The sequence below is a fragment of the Astatotilapia calliptera genome, chromosome 3 (genome assembly GCF_964374335.1).
Source record: "Astatotilapia calliptera chromosome 3, fAstCal68.1, whole genome shotgun sequence".
Lineage (NCBI taxonomy): Eukaryota > Metazoa > Chordata > Actinopteri > Cichliformes > Cichlidae > Astatotilapia > Astatotilapia calliptera.
The window spans coordinates 53,124,401-53,139,546 of NC_137424.1; the positions used below are offsets into that span (position 1 = coordinate 53,124,401).

Consider the following 15,146-nt stretch of genomic DNA (forward strand, 5'->3'; position numbering starts at 1 on the left):
CAGAGTGCATTTTGTGTTTTTTGTAGGAAAATACACTTTAGGTTTTAAAAAGGCATCATTTTAAATCTGGGTGAAGTATTTTTATAAGAAATCAAAAAGGATCAAACTCGTATAGAGGATAAATGTGTGAATGACTATTAAGTTACACCGGTGCTGCCTTTATTTGCAGCCCAATGTCTGTTCAAAACTAACTTTTCAGGAATAATTTAAAATAACTTTCAGTGTACGATGAAGCTCTCTGCCTGTAACTCAGGGTATCAGCATGTTTACATTGTTGACAGGTTACAAAAAGAAATGTTTCTCAGTGCTCACTCATTTTTTTTTTTCGTTTTTTTTTTTTAAAATGCTCACTCATTTTTTAGGTAATCACCATTCAAACTTGGATGATGATGATGATGATAATAATAATGATAATTGTTATGGCCCTGGGCCTCGGAGGGAGTGAGAAAGCTTTTCTCTTCACGATTGGCTAGCTGGAGATCTTTGCCAGCCCTCCTGTATGCAGATTGCAGTGTGTCAACCCTCATAGACAGGGGTGCACATAAGTGTACGATGAAGCCCTCTGACTGTAACTCAGGGTATCACAGCATGTTTACACTGCTGACAGGTGACAAAAGGAAGTGTTTCCTTTAGGTAATCAACATTATTGTTACCCTGTAACTCAGGATAACAATAATAATGACATTAATAATAATAATAATGATCCCAAGATGTAAACCTAACCATGTCACACATTCAACTATGTGTTATAAAAAAGTTTTCACTACAGTGAGATGTATTCAATTTAGAATTTGAGTCAGTCAGATTTGAACTTCAAGGTAAGATCGCCTATTTATAATCAATAAATTGCTAATATCCAAGTAAGGTTATTGCTCATGTAACCTTTGTGTCCTCAGTGGCACTGAGTCATGTTAGTTTATCTCAATTCAGAGGTTTTTGAAGCTTTGTATTTTTTTTTTTTATTAATTTTTACACTCAACAAAAATATAAACGCAACACCTTTGTTACTGCTCCCATTCCCCATGGGATGGACGTAGAGACCTAAAATTCATTCCAGATACACAATATAACCATCCCTCCCAAACAGTGGTCACAAATCAGTCCAAATGTGTGGTAGTGGGCACATCTGCTATATTGAGATAATCCATCCCACCTCACAGGTGTGCCACATCAGGATGCTGATCTGACATCATGAGTAGTGCACAGGTGTACCTCAGACTGCCCACAACAAAAGGCCACCCTGGAATGTGCAGTTTTTTGCGCTATTGGGGGTCTGGGGACCCAGAACCGGTCAGTATCTGGTGTGACCACCATTTGCCTCATGCAGTGCAACACATCGTCGCATGGAGTCTATCAGATTGTCAATTGTGGCCTGTGGAATGTTGGTCCACTCCACTTCAATGGCTGTGCGAGGTTGTTGGATATTCGTGGGAACTGGTACACGCTGTCGTATACGCCGGTCAAGCACATCCCGAACATGCTCAATGGGTGACATGTCCGGTGAGTATGCTGGCCATGCAAGAACTGGGACATTCTCAGCTGCCATCTGCCCTGAACAATGTGAACCATGATTCATCCGTGAAGCGCACACCTCTCCAACGTGCCAAACGCCATCGAATGTGAGCATTTGCCCACACAAGTCTGTTACGGCGACGAGCTGGAGTCAGGTCAAGACCCCGATGAGGACGACGGGCATGCAGTTGAGCGTCCCTGAGACGGTTTCTGACAGTTTGTGCAGAAATTGTTTGGTTGTGCAAACCAATTGTTCCAGCAGCTGTCTGGGTGGCTGGTCTCAGACGATCTTGGAGGTGAACCTGCTGGATGTGGAGGTCCTGGGCTGGTGTGGTTACACGAGGTCTGCGGTTGTGAGGCCGGTTGGATGTGCTGCCATATTCTCTGAAACGCCTGTGGAGACGGCTTATGGTTGAGAAATGAACATTCAATGCACGGGCGACAGATCTGGTTGACATTCCTGCTGTCAGCATGCCAATTGCACGCTCCCTCATTGCTTGTGGCATCTGTGGCATTTTGCTGTGAGACAAAACTGCACATTCCAGGGTGGCCTTTGGTTGTGGGCTGTCTGAGGTACACCTGTGCACTACTCATGATGTCAGATCAGCATCCTGATGTGGCACACCTGTGAGGTGGGATGGATTATCTCAATATAGCAGATGTGCCCACTACCACACATTTGGACTGATTTGTGACCACTGTTTGGGAGGGATGGTTATATTGTGTATCTGGAATGAATTTTAGGTCTCTACGTCCATCCCATGGGGAATGGGAGCAGTAACAAAGGTGTTGCGTTTATATTTTTGTTGAGTGTATGTCATGGTTTTTGGGAGCAGCTGAGGGGTTTTCAATTTTGGTCATCAGGATGGTACCCTGGCTACTCTCGGAGCCGCCTGTGTCGCACCTGAGCCCCCTCCGCTGTCAATTACAGGAGGCCTATTTAAGCCAGGGCTGCCTACTACTCATCGCCAGTTCGTTCAGTCACTTACTGTGGTAACTAGGCTTCGTCTACACTCCGCTCTGCCCTCGCCCTGTCTTCATGTTTAACTCTGCTCCCTTGTGCACAGGTGTCCATACAATCCCGCCCTGGACTCATCGCCTGTTGTTCAGAGGAAGTGTTCACCTCCTTGTTCCACCTCCGTCGTCAGCTCTCATTAAGGGAATCATCATCTAGTCATTCACCTGCATTTCGTCCTGCAAGCCCCGACTCTCTTGGCAACACTGATGATTTCTCATTCAACTTGGGCTAAGTGTAGTGATCAAAAACACACAACAACCACCAAAGCCCTTGATACTACTATTACAAACTTCAAGCCCAGAATAAAAGAGACAAGGGGTCAATATTAGCCAGGATATGAGTGACATGATATGATATGAAGATGATATGATGATATAATAAAGAAAAGAGCAAAAATAAGGTTTGCAATAAAACTAAAACATCACAAAAAAAGATCACTTACAATCAACAATGTCTCTTTAACCTTCCTGTCGTGTTCGGTTCGATTTACAAATTAAAAAATTCGTAAATATTGTTTTACATCCGATTGCCTCAAGTCCTCATGACATCCTCCACACTATGCACTTGAACATATAAAAGTGATGAGCACATCTTTCGTTGAATTTTGAGTGTTTTAATCAACTTTGTTACATCTGTGGTGTTCCCCCTGTCCCACTGAATGACCACTGAACGACTCACTGAACAACCCATTGACCCACCCACTGAACTGAATTTGGTGGTGAAAAATATGATAATTTAAGAGCTGTTAAAACTGACCGGTCATTTTTAACCGGGAACATTAGAGTAAGGGGTGAGGGTGAATGGTGCAACCTGCCCACAATGTAACAATCACCTGGTAACTCGCTCTCACCAGAAGAAAACAGATGCCCCTTACTTAAAAACCCAAATCCACTCCAGATAAATACAACTTTATTACATGCAAATGTTTCCCTAAGGAAATGATTGGTACCACTGCAATCGTGTTATCATAAACACAGCAAACCAATTCCCAAAAAGCATCTAGGCAAGGCCTAATTTTCTATAAGGTGTGAGCCCCAGCTCAGGGATTGCACATTGCCCGACTAATATTGCACCTGGCCCAGTTAACTTAAAGAGCAAACCCAAATGCAAAATAAATAAATAAATAAATAAAAATAAATAAATAAATAAATCTGTTTTAAAATGTGACCCATACTCTAAAGCAGACTAGGGAGAACGAGCGACAAAAGGAGAAAAGGAAAAACTTCTCAGACTCATTACCTTCCCAAATCACCTTTGTTCACAGCCGCTCATCAGCACAAAGGAGAGAAGAAGAGCGCCTGCTGCTACTTCCTCTTTTATACCCTCCCTTTGATCCTCTGGGTCCTAAAACCTTCACCATTAAATAAATAAAGAGAAATTCTCATTAACTGAAAAGACAAAAAAATTAAGAGGAAGGATCTTTTCATTGTCATTATGCATTCACAAACAACACTTTGTTTGGTAACGCTCGGCACTGAAGACAAGGGGCACTTAGCTCATTACCTCAACCTTTTACATACATACATACATACATACTGTACTTACACTACTAGTCAAAAGTTTTAGAGCACCCCAATTTTTTTCAAGTCTAATGAAAAGCTTGAAATAGTACAAACTTAAGTGGTAAAGTGCCAGAGATGAAAAAAAGGCAAGGTTACACAAAGAAAGGTGTCAGTCAGTACAGTTTCCTTCACCATGAGGGAGGCCGCCAAAGGGACGAATCACTTTACTGTTTTTCCAAAGTTTGTCAGTGTGAACAAGATTTCTCTGTGGGGCAACCCACGGGGGTGTAAAACTGTAGCAGCGTCTGCAAAGCAGACACTCTTGTGTATGCAATGGTTTATTTGTGCGCCCGCTGTTGAGTTGTACATGCGCGGGTTGTTGATTTTACATGCGAGGAATTTAATTGGGCCCGTGAAATGAATATATTTGTTCTGATGATTTTTTACTTGCACATTTATTATGATTATAACTCTAAGAACTGAACACTGCTCATAGCTGAAGTCTGGCTTTTTAATTAGTACATGTTGCAGTGTAAGTAATCCAACAACAGCTTTACCAACCTGATTACAACCTGTTTAAATATCAATTAACAAACAAACTGAGATATATATACATAATGCGTGATATAAACAGTAGCGCAGTCATGGTTGGCTGCCTGTACCTAAACTGTCAGGGCCTATTTTCTGCTCCAGTCCAGTCCAGGCTCCACCTTTTTGCTCTTTGCTGTGTGCCTGCAGACAGACTCCATGTTAAACTATGGCAGCATCATCTTCGTTGTAGCCCCAGTTTGCTTAGTGTTGCCATATCTTTCATTCACACCCCTGTTCCTGCATGTGTTTCTACTGCAGGTCTTTCTTTAGATGCAAATGTGAGTGAAATGTTTGCACAGTGCTTGCACAGAGCTTCCACAGTGACACTATAGAGTCGTGCATTAAACGAAGCACAGAAGTAAAAAAATTGCACAAAGATTTTTAAAAATATTTGAGTTTCTCAATGAATAGTTGCTGTCCTAATTTGAGCTAATTTCTAATTTTGCTTCTTGTCTGTTTGAGATCAACATGCAAAGAGACACAAAAACAACACGAAAAAACAAGGTGACAGGAACAGAAACTGAATGGAGGCCTTGCATTTCACAGTCATAATGTTTCTGAGAACAACCACGAAAAGCAGAACATTCAGACTACTGTGAAAACAGACTGCTGTGTCACCATCGTCAAACAAACAACATTAGTGTGACAATACATGTCAAAGTGTTAACATGAAGAAGGATAAATTAATGTAAAATACTGAAGTCTGTTCTCCAATAAGGGTCTCACACACACAGCAATGTCTTGTTTGCTGCAACTCAACCTGTCAAACCTGCATCTCCAAGTCTTCTATTTAAAGTTGTGGTCTGCCCATCACACAGGCCATTGACCCTCAGAAACACACACACACACACACACACACACACACACACACACACACACACACACACACACACACACACACACACACACACACACACACACACACACATGTTGGTGTGTGTGTTTGTATGCATACATAGATAGATAGAGAATGAGAGACGAAAGGAGAAAAGAGGAAGTTGAGGTGCGAGACTATACGCTGTGTAAAACTGACAATAATCATAACATACACAAAATTCTGAGTAGGCACCGACTTCCTCTTTGAGCCTAACTTATATTTAAGGAGGGTGACTCTGCACCGCACCATGTATCTCATTTCCACTGCTCTGTTAACCCATAAAGGAAACCTGAAGTGGTAAGAACTGTTTTCTTTATTTTATTCATCACCATACTGGTCATCTTAGTAGATGTGCACACACACACACACACACACACACACACACACACACACACGCACACGCACACGCACACGCACACGCACACGCACACGCACACACACACACACACACACACACACACACACACACACACAATTGGAGTCAACAAAGTAAAGCCAAATTCCATTAGTTAGCATAGCAGTCACAACAAGCTGTACAAACTAATATGAAGCAACATTAATTGAATTAAAGCAGCACAAAGTTTAAAAAAAGAAAAAATTGATTCTGAACTCCATTACTGTAACCCTTTTTCTTAACTTTCTCTTAAGCTTAACTAAACTCGTAACAGATGCCACACCAGTTAGATGTTTACCTCATTCCAAAAAGGATTAAACATGAAACGCAGAATAAAAGTTTAGTAGAATCACATTTTCTAAAGATTTATTGAGTTGTTTGGAGCAGACTGAAACTGAATTTCACTCCATCTCAGGCCACTTGGGCTGAACTTGTCTGGCTGTTACATAACAGACACTCTACACCATTAAAAGAATTTATGATGACGGTTATCAAATGTGAAGTTTTGATCTTCTTTTGCTGCTGGTTCAGTGAATTTTGGTCAGAGTGATGAAACCTTCATATGTCGGTATTCAGCACTGATGGCATGTTCGTGTACGTGCCGTGGGGTGAACGATCCACGCTTTTTGTTTTTCTTTGTGCAGAATCTGTTTACCTGCTCTCATTTGCTGTTTTAGCTGTTTGGCGATTTTTGAAATAGTTTTCTGAGCTTTAACCTGAGAGTCTGAAGGCCTCAGTATATAAAGTCTTAATTATTGTTGAGCTGACTTTGTGTTTACCTTTAGATAGATGAAGAAAGACACTTAACAGGCTTGAATTGGTTTTAAAATTTGTAAGAATGCAGTTTCACATGCAGGTTTCCTCCGCCAGATTTTCTATGGTTAGACACCTTTTTATGATTCACAGTTTAAGCTAATCCTTATCTTATGCTGGGCCTTTGTTCATCTGAAATAAACTGCTTTATTTCCATTCCCGTTAATCCAACCAACTTTTCACTACACGTCCTTTGCAAACAGAAGGTTTGAACCGCACAAAATCCCTTTATTTATAAAGTGATTGCTGCTTGGTTTACTTTTGTAAATACTGTATTTGCATAGTTTCCACTGAGACACTATTTCTTGTGTTACGCCTTTTTGACATTACACAGGTTCAAGAGTAGAAACAAATTGGGTAAAGTCAGCATTTATGGTAATCCTTATCCTTAGTTTTTGGCTCACAGTGATTATTTGTGCATATATTTACCTCATGATTTGAAACTTTATCTGAGACAGAAAATACGGTAAATTTTAACTGTGCCTCTTTAAATGTAATGATGTGTAAAGGTTTTGGTTTCTCCTCTGACCAGATGAATCAGGGCGCGGTGATGACATTACTGAAGCAGCTCCTGCCCCTCGCTGCTCTCCTCCTTCTGTCCATTGTTCCCACTGAAACTGAAGTGGTGACATCAGTGGAACAATGTAATGAGTTTTTTCTGGAGCAAAATCCACCAAACATCACAACAATTTTGGAGGGAGGGAAGATCTTGAACCAAAGCAGATACAAGCTGATTTGCCAAACTTTGAATAACACCAGAACATTTGTGACACTCTACGACACCCAGAACAAGATTCCAGTTTTTTCTGCTGCAAAGTTCAATGGGAGCACATCTGGAAGACCCCAGATCCCATGGATGATTGAACCACAGGTATATATTAAATATTTGCAATATTTATTAGTTATGTATAACAACTGTTATGTGTTACTTCATAATAACTGCTGTGATGCAGCTTTCAAACTGAAATAAAATATTATGACACTGCAGGCCTACGTACATGATAAACTAATCACTGTACAGGCTGACTCCAACACTCTAGTGTTGCTGATACCATTTCTACTAATTCAGTAACTGTTTTGAGGGCTCTACAAATTATTTCCATTACATTACATTACATTATAGTGATAATCAGCATTGTTCAGTATATGTTCCTAAAGACATCACTGAGTTCAGCTTCACTGAGTTTGGCTAAAATTAATTTAAATTATGTCAGTTTAAGTTTGCTCTATAGACGAAAAAAAAAGCAATATCAGCTGAAATGAATGATCCCGCGGTGATAACTAAACTCTTTTAATCTGTTAATCTATTTAGCAACAACCATGCATGACTTACTGACCTACCCTTTTGATTTTGACAGCTTGAAAAACCAAGTGACAATCCCAATATGAGACCATCAAACAACAGTACCAATTACAAGCACCAGGCTGGGGACCAAGACTACAAATACAACATAGATTTTGACAGAGGACACTTGTTTCCAAGCTCTTATGGATCTACTGTTTTAAAAAGAAATTCTACTTTTACTTTGACTAACATTGTTCCACAAAATAAAGACTTCAACAGCGGAAGCTGGAATAAAATGGAGAATTGCATCAAATGTGTTTTGAATGAATATTGCAAAAACAATAGCAATATAGAAGGCTTTGTAGTTATCGGAGCACAGCCCAGCAACGAAAACCTTCTAAACCAAAGGATAAATATTCCTTCAGTGCTGTGGTCGGCATTCTGCTGTTACAGACAAAGTCAGAATAGCTGGTTGGCAAGTGCACACTGGGGTGAGAACAAAGATGATGGCCCAAAATATCTGCAGACCAAGACCTTGGGAGAACTCCACAAAGAGTGGAGAATAGAAGTATTTCCTGAAACAAAATGTCCAAAAAATACAACAGTTACTCATCTGTATTCACACCTTCCCTCTAACTGCTCCTGCCCATCAAAAATGTCAAGTAAATCTGTACAAAGTACATCTTTCTCTTCCCCTGAAACCTCTGTCCCACTTTCCACCACATCTGGCAAATCAACAACTGCCCCTATGAGTACTACAATTGCATCAGTCAAAAAGTTTAAAGTAAATGAGAATGATGTAAGGCTTTTAAAAGGAAAACATTTTCTTGGACCTAAAAAGAAGAAAATCCCAATTTAAAAGTCAGATTTTTTTTCAGGTAACTTGCTTGGAAGCATCATAAGAAGAAAGAAATCGTTAAATCAAAAAGTAATTTGGAAAAGCTGAAAATCATGAAAATGTTGAAGGAAATAACCTGGAAATGAATCATTTACTTTAATGAAGACAAAAGTAAAAATAATGTAAATTAATGATGGTTATTTTCTTAATCTGGTTTTACTCAGTAGGTGTTTTATTTTTTTTATTCACAATAACATTGTTATCATGTGCTGCAGCTGCCTTTAGTTTAGTTACTGTGTATTCTTCCCTGCTTGGAATTTCTCAGACTATGAACACGGACATATACACCAGCTGTGTATATGTGTGTGCCCCTGCGCAATGTGACAAATCCAAATAACTTTGTATTGAGCCGATTCAGGTTTTACCATTAATTTGTGTCCCATGTTTATGTAAAACAGCCAAATATTTCCGAGATGTGATTATTTTTCAGTTTATCATTGCTGCTTAAATTGTATTAAATAGGACGTGATGTTTCATGTAACTTTTTTGTAGTGTTTGCATCATAAGCGTTATTTTGAAGTGTAAGGGCACCATTAGTTTTTCTCCTGTTCACTTTGATCATTTTGGGCAGATGTTGTGTTTTGTGTGTTTTTTTCTATTTACCTGTGTCTCTCTACACTCCATACTGTAATAAACTTCACAAGGCAACGCCTGTTAAAATTAGAGATGGCACGATACCACTTTTTTATGTCCGATACCAATACCGATATCATAAATTTGGATATCTGCCGATACTGATATGAATCCGATATAGTGTTTTTTAATCAACAAAACTGTTTTTTAAAATATCTTGCTGCATTTTGCAAGTCTGCAAGTTCATACTCAAGTTTAAAACAACAACTACACTAAAGCTATTCTGTTATACCTGTATACAAAAAAAATATTTCATAGTTCAGCAATACTGATCAATCTAATAAACTTAGACCTACACCATCCTCCCTATTCTGGTATTTTAAAGAGTACTTAGCGTAAATATTAAGCAACCTAACTAATAGGGTTCCAACTCCCAGCAACAACAAAAATAAATAAATAAAAAATAGGGAACCACCCCTCACGCTCCACCTCATGATGCTTAATCGACGTAATCAACCTTAATTTGATGCAGTGTGAAAAAAAAATGCACAGAAATCAATTATTTTTCAAGAAATATTAAATTGATTCAACATCTTTCTTCAACAAAATTGCAGACTGCACAGATGGTACCTTCCCAAAGTAAAAAGTACTATAGCTTACTAGGGTATATATATTAGACTTAATAGTCACTATATACAGTAATTGACTTCTATTCATTTTACATCAAATTAAAACTTTGGGTGTCAGATAATTATTTATTAAAAGCTCGACATTTTAAATGAGAATAAGAAAGAAAAGTATGTCTTTGTGCCCCCTTTTCCCTGTTCATGCCCTATCGGCCCCCCTGGCTAAACTTTGCTAGATCAGCCCCTGCACAGTTACCAGCCGTCAGCTAAGTAGAAAAAGATCCTGGTGTAGAAAGAAATATTAAATAAATTGTAACAACAGCTTATCAAGCTTAAACGTGCTGCTGTTGTTCAGCTGCTGGTTTCCTCTTTCTGGCGCAAAGTGGACCAAAAACAAACAAGAGAGACGCACTCGCTACAGAAAAGCCAATCAGCTGATCATTTAAGCAGTTTCACGATGGAGAGCGAGAGGCAGTCGCTCGTTAAGCTTAACGTGGGAATGCTTTACAAACATTCAGAGATGGACTTACACACTTGCTTTACTTCTCTCGGGGATAACTTTGTCGGAGATGAAATGCCAGGTTGCTAGCGAAGCTCCAAATGCTATCCAGACCACAGACAGGTCCTGCATGCCACAGCCGCTCTATCACTGATGCATACTGCTCCGACGTGCTAACGTTCTGAGGCGAGTTACGGCGTGTTGCAAGTTTTGTGAGGTGCTTTCGTGATATTTAATGGATCGGATTACATTTTTTATTTTTCTCCGATATCCGATCCAGTAATTTAGGTCAGTATCGGACCGATACCGATACGTAATATCGGATCGGTCCATCTCTAGTTAAAATGTCATAAGGAAACTTACAGACAAATCTCAGTGCTTAATAAACAACATATTAATGTGACAGGAGTCCAGAGGCTTCAGAACTTGCCATTCTCACGGCTGGGTCCTGTACTACCTGGGTGGGTGCGGTCAAACTTCCGGTTGAGTCAACGCTGGCGCGACTTGCTGCCTCTACTCACCAGTATTTTTTTTTTATCTTTTATTTATATATTCTTTGATACATCTTAACAATTGCTAAACCTTCTTGTCTTCTACTGACACTACTGGCGATCTCGTGAATTTTGCAAGTTCCTGAGTATTTTGGGTCTAGTTCATCTGCCTGTTTGTTTTGGTCGTTGTCTACTGTTTGGCTTACCTGACTGTCCGTGATGTGGCCTAGCAGGATCTGCGTCTTGCTCGTGTGGGTCTAGATTTTTATGTCATTGGTCTACTGACCTAGTGCTGGACTAAACCAATGAAACAACTCAAGCACAGGACTTAGTTTAAAAAGGTTGAACAGTTTGTTTACAAACACACCAGGTGCTTTAAAAAATGTGCAAGGGGAAAAAGTCCAGGGAATCCAAGAGTGGGGAAGGGCAGCCACAATCCTGTGGGTCACACACACGAAAATATCATCTTCAGTCACACACGCCTCTCGAACACACTCGCGTTAGCACTGTTGGAGGGGAAACCAATAATTTCATAAATTGTTAATCATGCATAGAAAATAAGCATGATGCCAAAAATCTTTGTGATCATCGTTATTGTGAAATAATAAATGCTAATTTTTAAACCATAAATAATTACCCACGATGTATACCTGAGGTATTTTTCTTTCTTTCTTTTTATTAAAAAGCTCTCATTACTTCATGTTGGAGCTTGTTAAATAGGTGGCTTAATGCAGGATTCCTGTTAGCTTTTTGTGATAAGTAAAGGTTTTAATGGTGATTGCAGGACCAAATGCTGCTGTTTTGGATGATATCATCTTGGTACCAGTTCGGCCTTTTTGCCCTTTGCCATGTTGATAGATACATTGATAGAAACACTGATAGAAACGTTAAATTGCTATACAGCACTAATTTCACTTAGAAATAAAATTTCTTTCTGTTAGATATTTTAGTATTATGGGAGCATGTACTGGGTACTTCTTTTTTGATGATATTAGACTGAAGATTCTGTGACTTAACAAGGCTCTTTATGTTAACCCTCATTTTCTCTTGCTTTGTCAACTCAAGATTTTATGGTGTGAAAGTAGATACTAAGGTTGGAAGGAAAACACCAACAAATCACTCTGTTACTTATCACTGCCTTGCAGAGGATGTTTATGTGAAGACCATCTGGGTTGTGTCAGGAACTCAGGATGTAGGAGACCTCTGTATAACATTTATAGGCCTTGAGAGTGCATCTTACTGCAATTGTAGAACAAAGGATTCTAACTGTCTAGTGTTTAATGGACCTGTCAAAGGTATGTTGAGATACGATTGTAGAAGGCCCCTTTCAGAGCGGGGGGGAACTTCCTTATATGGTTGTAACTTGAAACTTGTTGACACACGAACCTTTCTGCCTATAAATACTGCTGCACAAAAGAATAAAACTTTGAGTTGATTTTGGGAAAGCAATCTGAACAGTCTTTGTATCATTTTGTTCTCCTAACTGCTCCCGACGTCGTAACTAACCCGCTGACGGCATATCTGAGTGCTACTTGAGAATATATTGCTGAGTGTTACTTAAGAATAATTTTGAATCTTATAGGGTAAAAACAAAGCTAAGCCCACGCCTCGGAGAAACCCGGTCCACGGACCAGACCCGGGACGGAGTTTCTTTCACTTTCCTTGTCCCAGATATGTTTCTACTGCACATTTGTTTTCTTGGATACAAATGTGCAGTAGAAACATTCACACTTCCATGGCAATCAGAGCCATGCGTTAAATGAAAAATCAAAGGAAAAAATTGCTTCATGGGTTTTTCTTCAAAACTCAAATTATTCAAATTAGATTAGATCTAATTTCTAACATGATTCGGTTTCTTGCCTGTTTGCAATGTACAAAGAGCGGTTACACAAAAACAACGTGAAACGACAGTGTGACAGGGACAGTAACTGAATGATGGCCTTGTATTTCACACATAATCTTTCAGAGAAAAACATGAAAAGTAGAAAATGCTGAAAATAAAATAAAGTAGCTTACCACGAAACTAAAACTGCTGTATCACTATTTTCAATTAATTAAGTCATGTTATTGTGACAGTTGTTGACTTTGACAAGAAGAAGGTCAAATTATTGTAAAACCTTTAAGTATTTTCTCCAGTGAGGCTAACATCCATTTATGACCTTAATGTGTGTTGTTTGTTGAAAGACAGAGAAAAAGGGAAGCTATGGCAGGTCACCTCGGCACTTGTGCAGGTGAAACCAAAGGGAAGATATGCTTCACCATATTTTCTAGTCTTTGGTGATGATTTATCCTCTGCTTTGCGTTTTTGTGGGAGCCCCATCGAAAACCTGTCCATTATGCTAGCAGTGTCTTGTATTATTAAAGCTCTTCATGACTGAGCCAAGTGTCCTCTTTTTTGAAAAACAATATATGGTCACCCTACCCTAAGCTAACCTATATTATTTTTAGATTATACAATTTTATACAATCAGTTATTAAATGTTCATTTAGTCCATTTTCCAGCAGCCATGCATGGCTTTTTTGTTTTGTTTCGTTTTAACAGCTTGAAGACCCAGATGATGATGACAATATGAGACAAGCTGACAACAACATCATCTATAAACACCAGGCTGTAAACACGACCCCTACAACCAGCAAAGGTTTGACAGAGGACATTTATTTCCAAACTCTTATGCATGTGATTTAACTGAGAAAAAAATCTACCTTTACCCTGACTAACGCTGTTCCACAAAAGTCACGTTTCAATCATGGAAAATGGAACCAAATGGAGAAATGTGTCAAACGCTTTCTGGATGAAAACTGCATTAACAACAATAAACAAATAGAAGGCTTTGTAGTAATTGGAGCAAAACCTAGTGACAGTGAGAGTAGTGACAGTAGCTTACTGAACAACAACAAGATAAATATTCCTTCAGTGCTCTGGTCAGCCTTCTGCTGCTACAGTAGCAGTCAGAAGAAGTGGCTGGCAGGAGCACACTGGGGTGAGAACAGAGATGACCACCACAAATATCTGGAGACCAAGACCTTGGGAGCACTCTACACAACCCTTGGAATTGAAGCATTTCCTGGAACACGGTGTCCTGAAGACTTAACTACCCAGGTCTACTCAAAATGTGCACTTAAATCCAAAAAGCGCAATGTGATTGTGAGTCATAAGGTTCCTCATAAGGATTCTGGAGAAAAAATAAATTGTGGGGCTAAAATGAGGAAAATCATAAAACCTGCATTTCAGAAAAAAAAAAACTACCTGGAAGCACGGTGTTAGATTGAAACGGGATTACTTTTTTTCGTCTGCTGCAGCTACTTTTAGTTTAGTAAGTATGTAAGTGTTACGTGTCTGCAGGCTGCATGTTTTCTTTCCCTCTCCTTTTGTTTGCTGTTCCCTTAGGTCGCAGACTGCAGGCTGATGTCAATCTGGGGTCGTCCAACTAATTAGAGGAGGGAGACCCTGATTGGACAATCCAGGAGTGCACACCTTGATAAGGAGACTCACCTGTGGCTGGGTGTGGCTCTCTTCCTTTGTATGAATTGTTTGGTACATGTGTGATGGGTCTCTGCTGTCCTTCTTTTGTTTCATGATTGTGGTGGGAGAAAAGTGGACTGAGTAAGTTTGGGGACCCCATACACTTACTCACGTAGAGTCTTTTTGTTAGAAACACTAGGTCAATTTGGTAAAGTAAATCCGTTGGTAGTGATGGCCAAATGAAGCTTTCCGAAGCACTGAAGCTTGTATTGAAAAATGGTTCATTACTCGAAGCTTTTCAACACAGTCCTCTCCGGTGACATCTGGTGGCGAATATTTTGAAGAGCAGCTTGAATCTGCAAAATAAAACGGACTGCTCAATCATCACTGCTCACTCAAGAGTGGAGTTCTCTCTGATATTGGGCCAGCGTTCCGTTGCTTTGAACATGTAATTGGTTTTGTTTTCTCGATTGGGGGGGCTGAAAAAAAATGTAAGCGTATTTGCGTAATACATTTTGATCAATAAACTTTCCCTATTTAAACATGCACTATGGTGTGGCCTTTCTTTGCTCATAACTCCTTGATGTTGGTAAATACAATAAGT

At 39.5% G+C, this 15,146-nt stretch overlaps 1 long non-coding RNA gene across 1 annotated transcript; it reads left to right on the forward strand.

Moving 5' to 3' along the window:
* The first annotated feature begins 7,112 nt into the window (after window positions 1-7,112).
* Window positions 7,113-12,528, forward strand: LOC145425486 (uncharacterized). Its single transcript, XR_013906186.1, has 2 exons — window positions 7,113-7,578; window positions 8,066-12,528. It is a non-coding gene; the product is annotated as an uncharacterized LOC145425486 (long non-coding RNA).
* The last annotated feature ends 2,618 nt before the right edge of the window (window positions 12,529-15,146 follow it).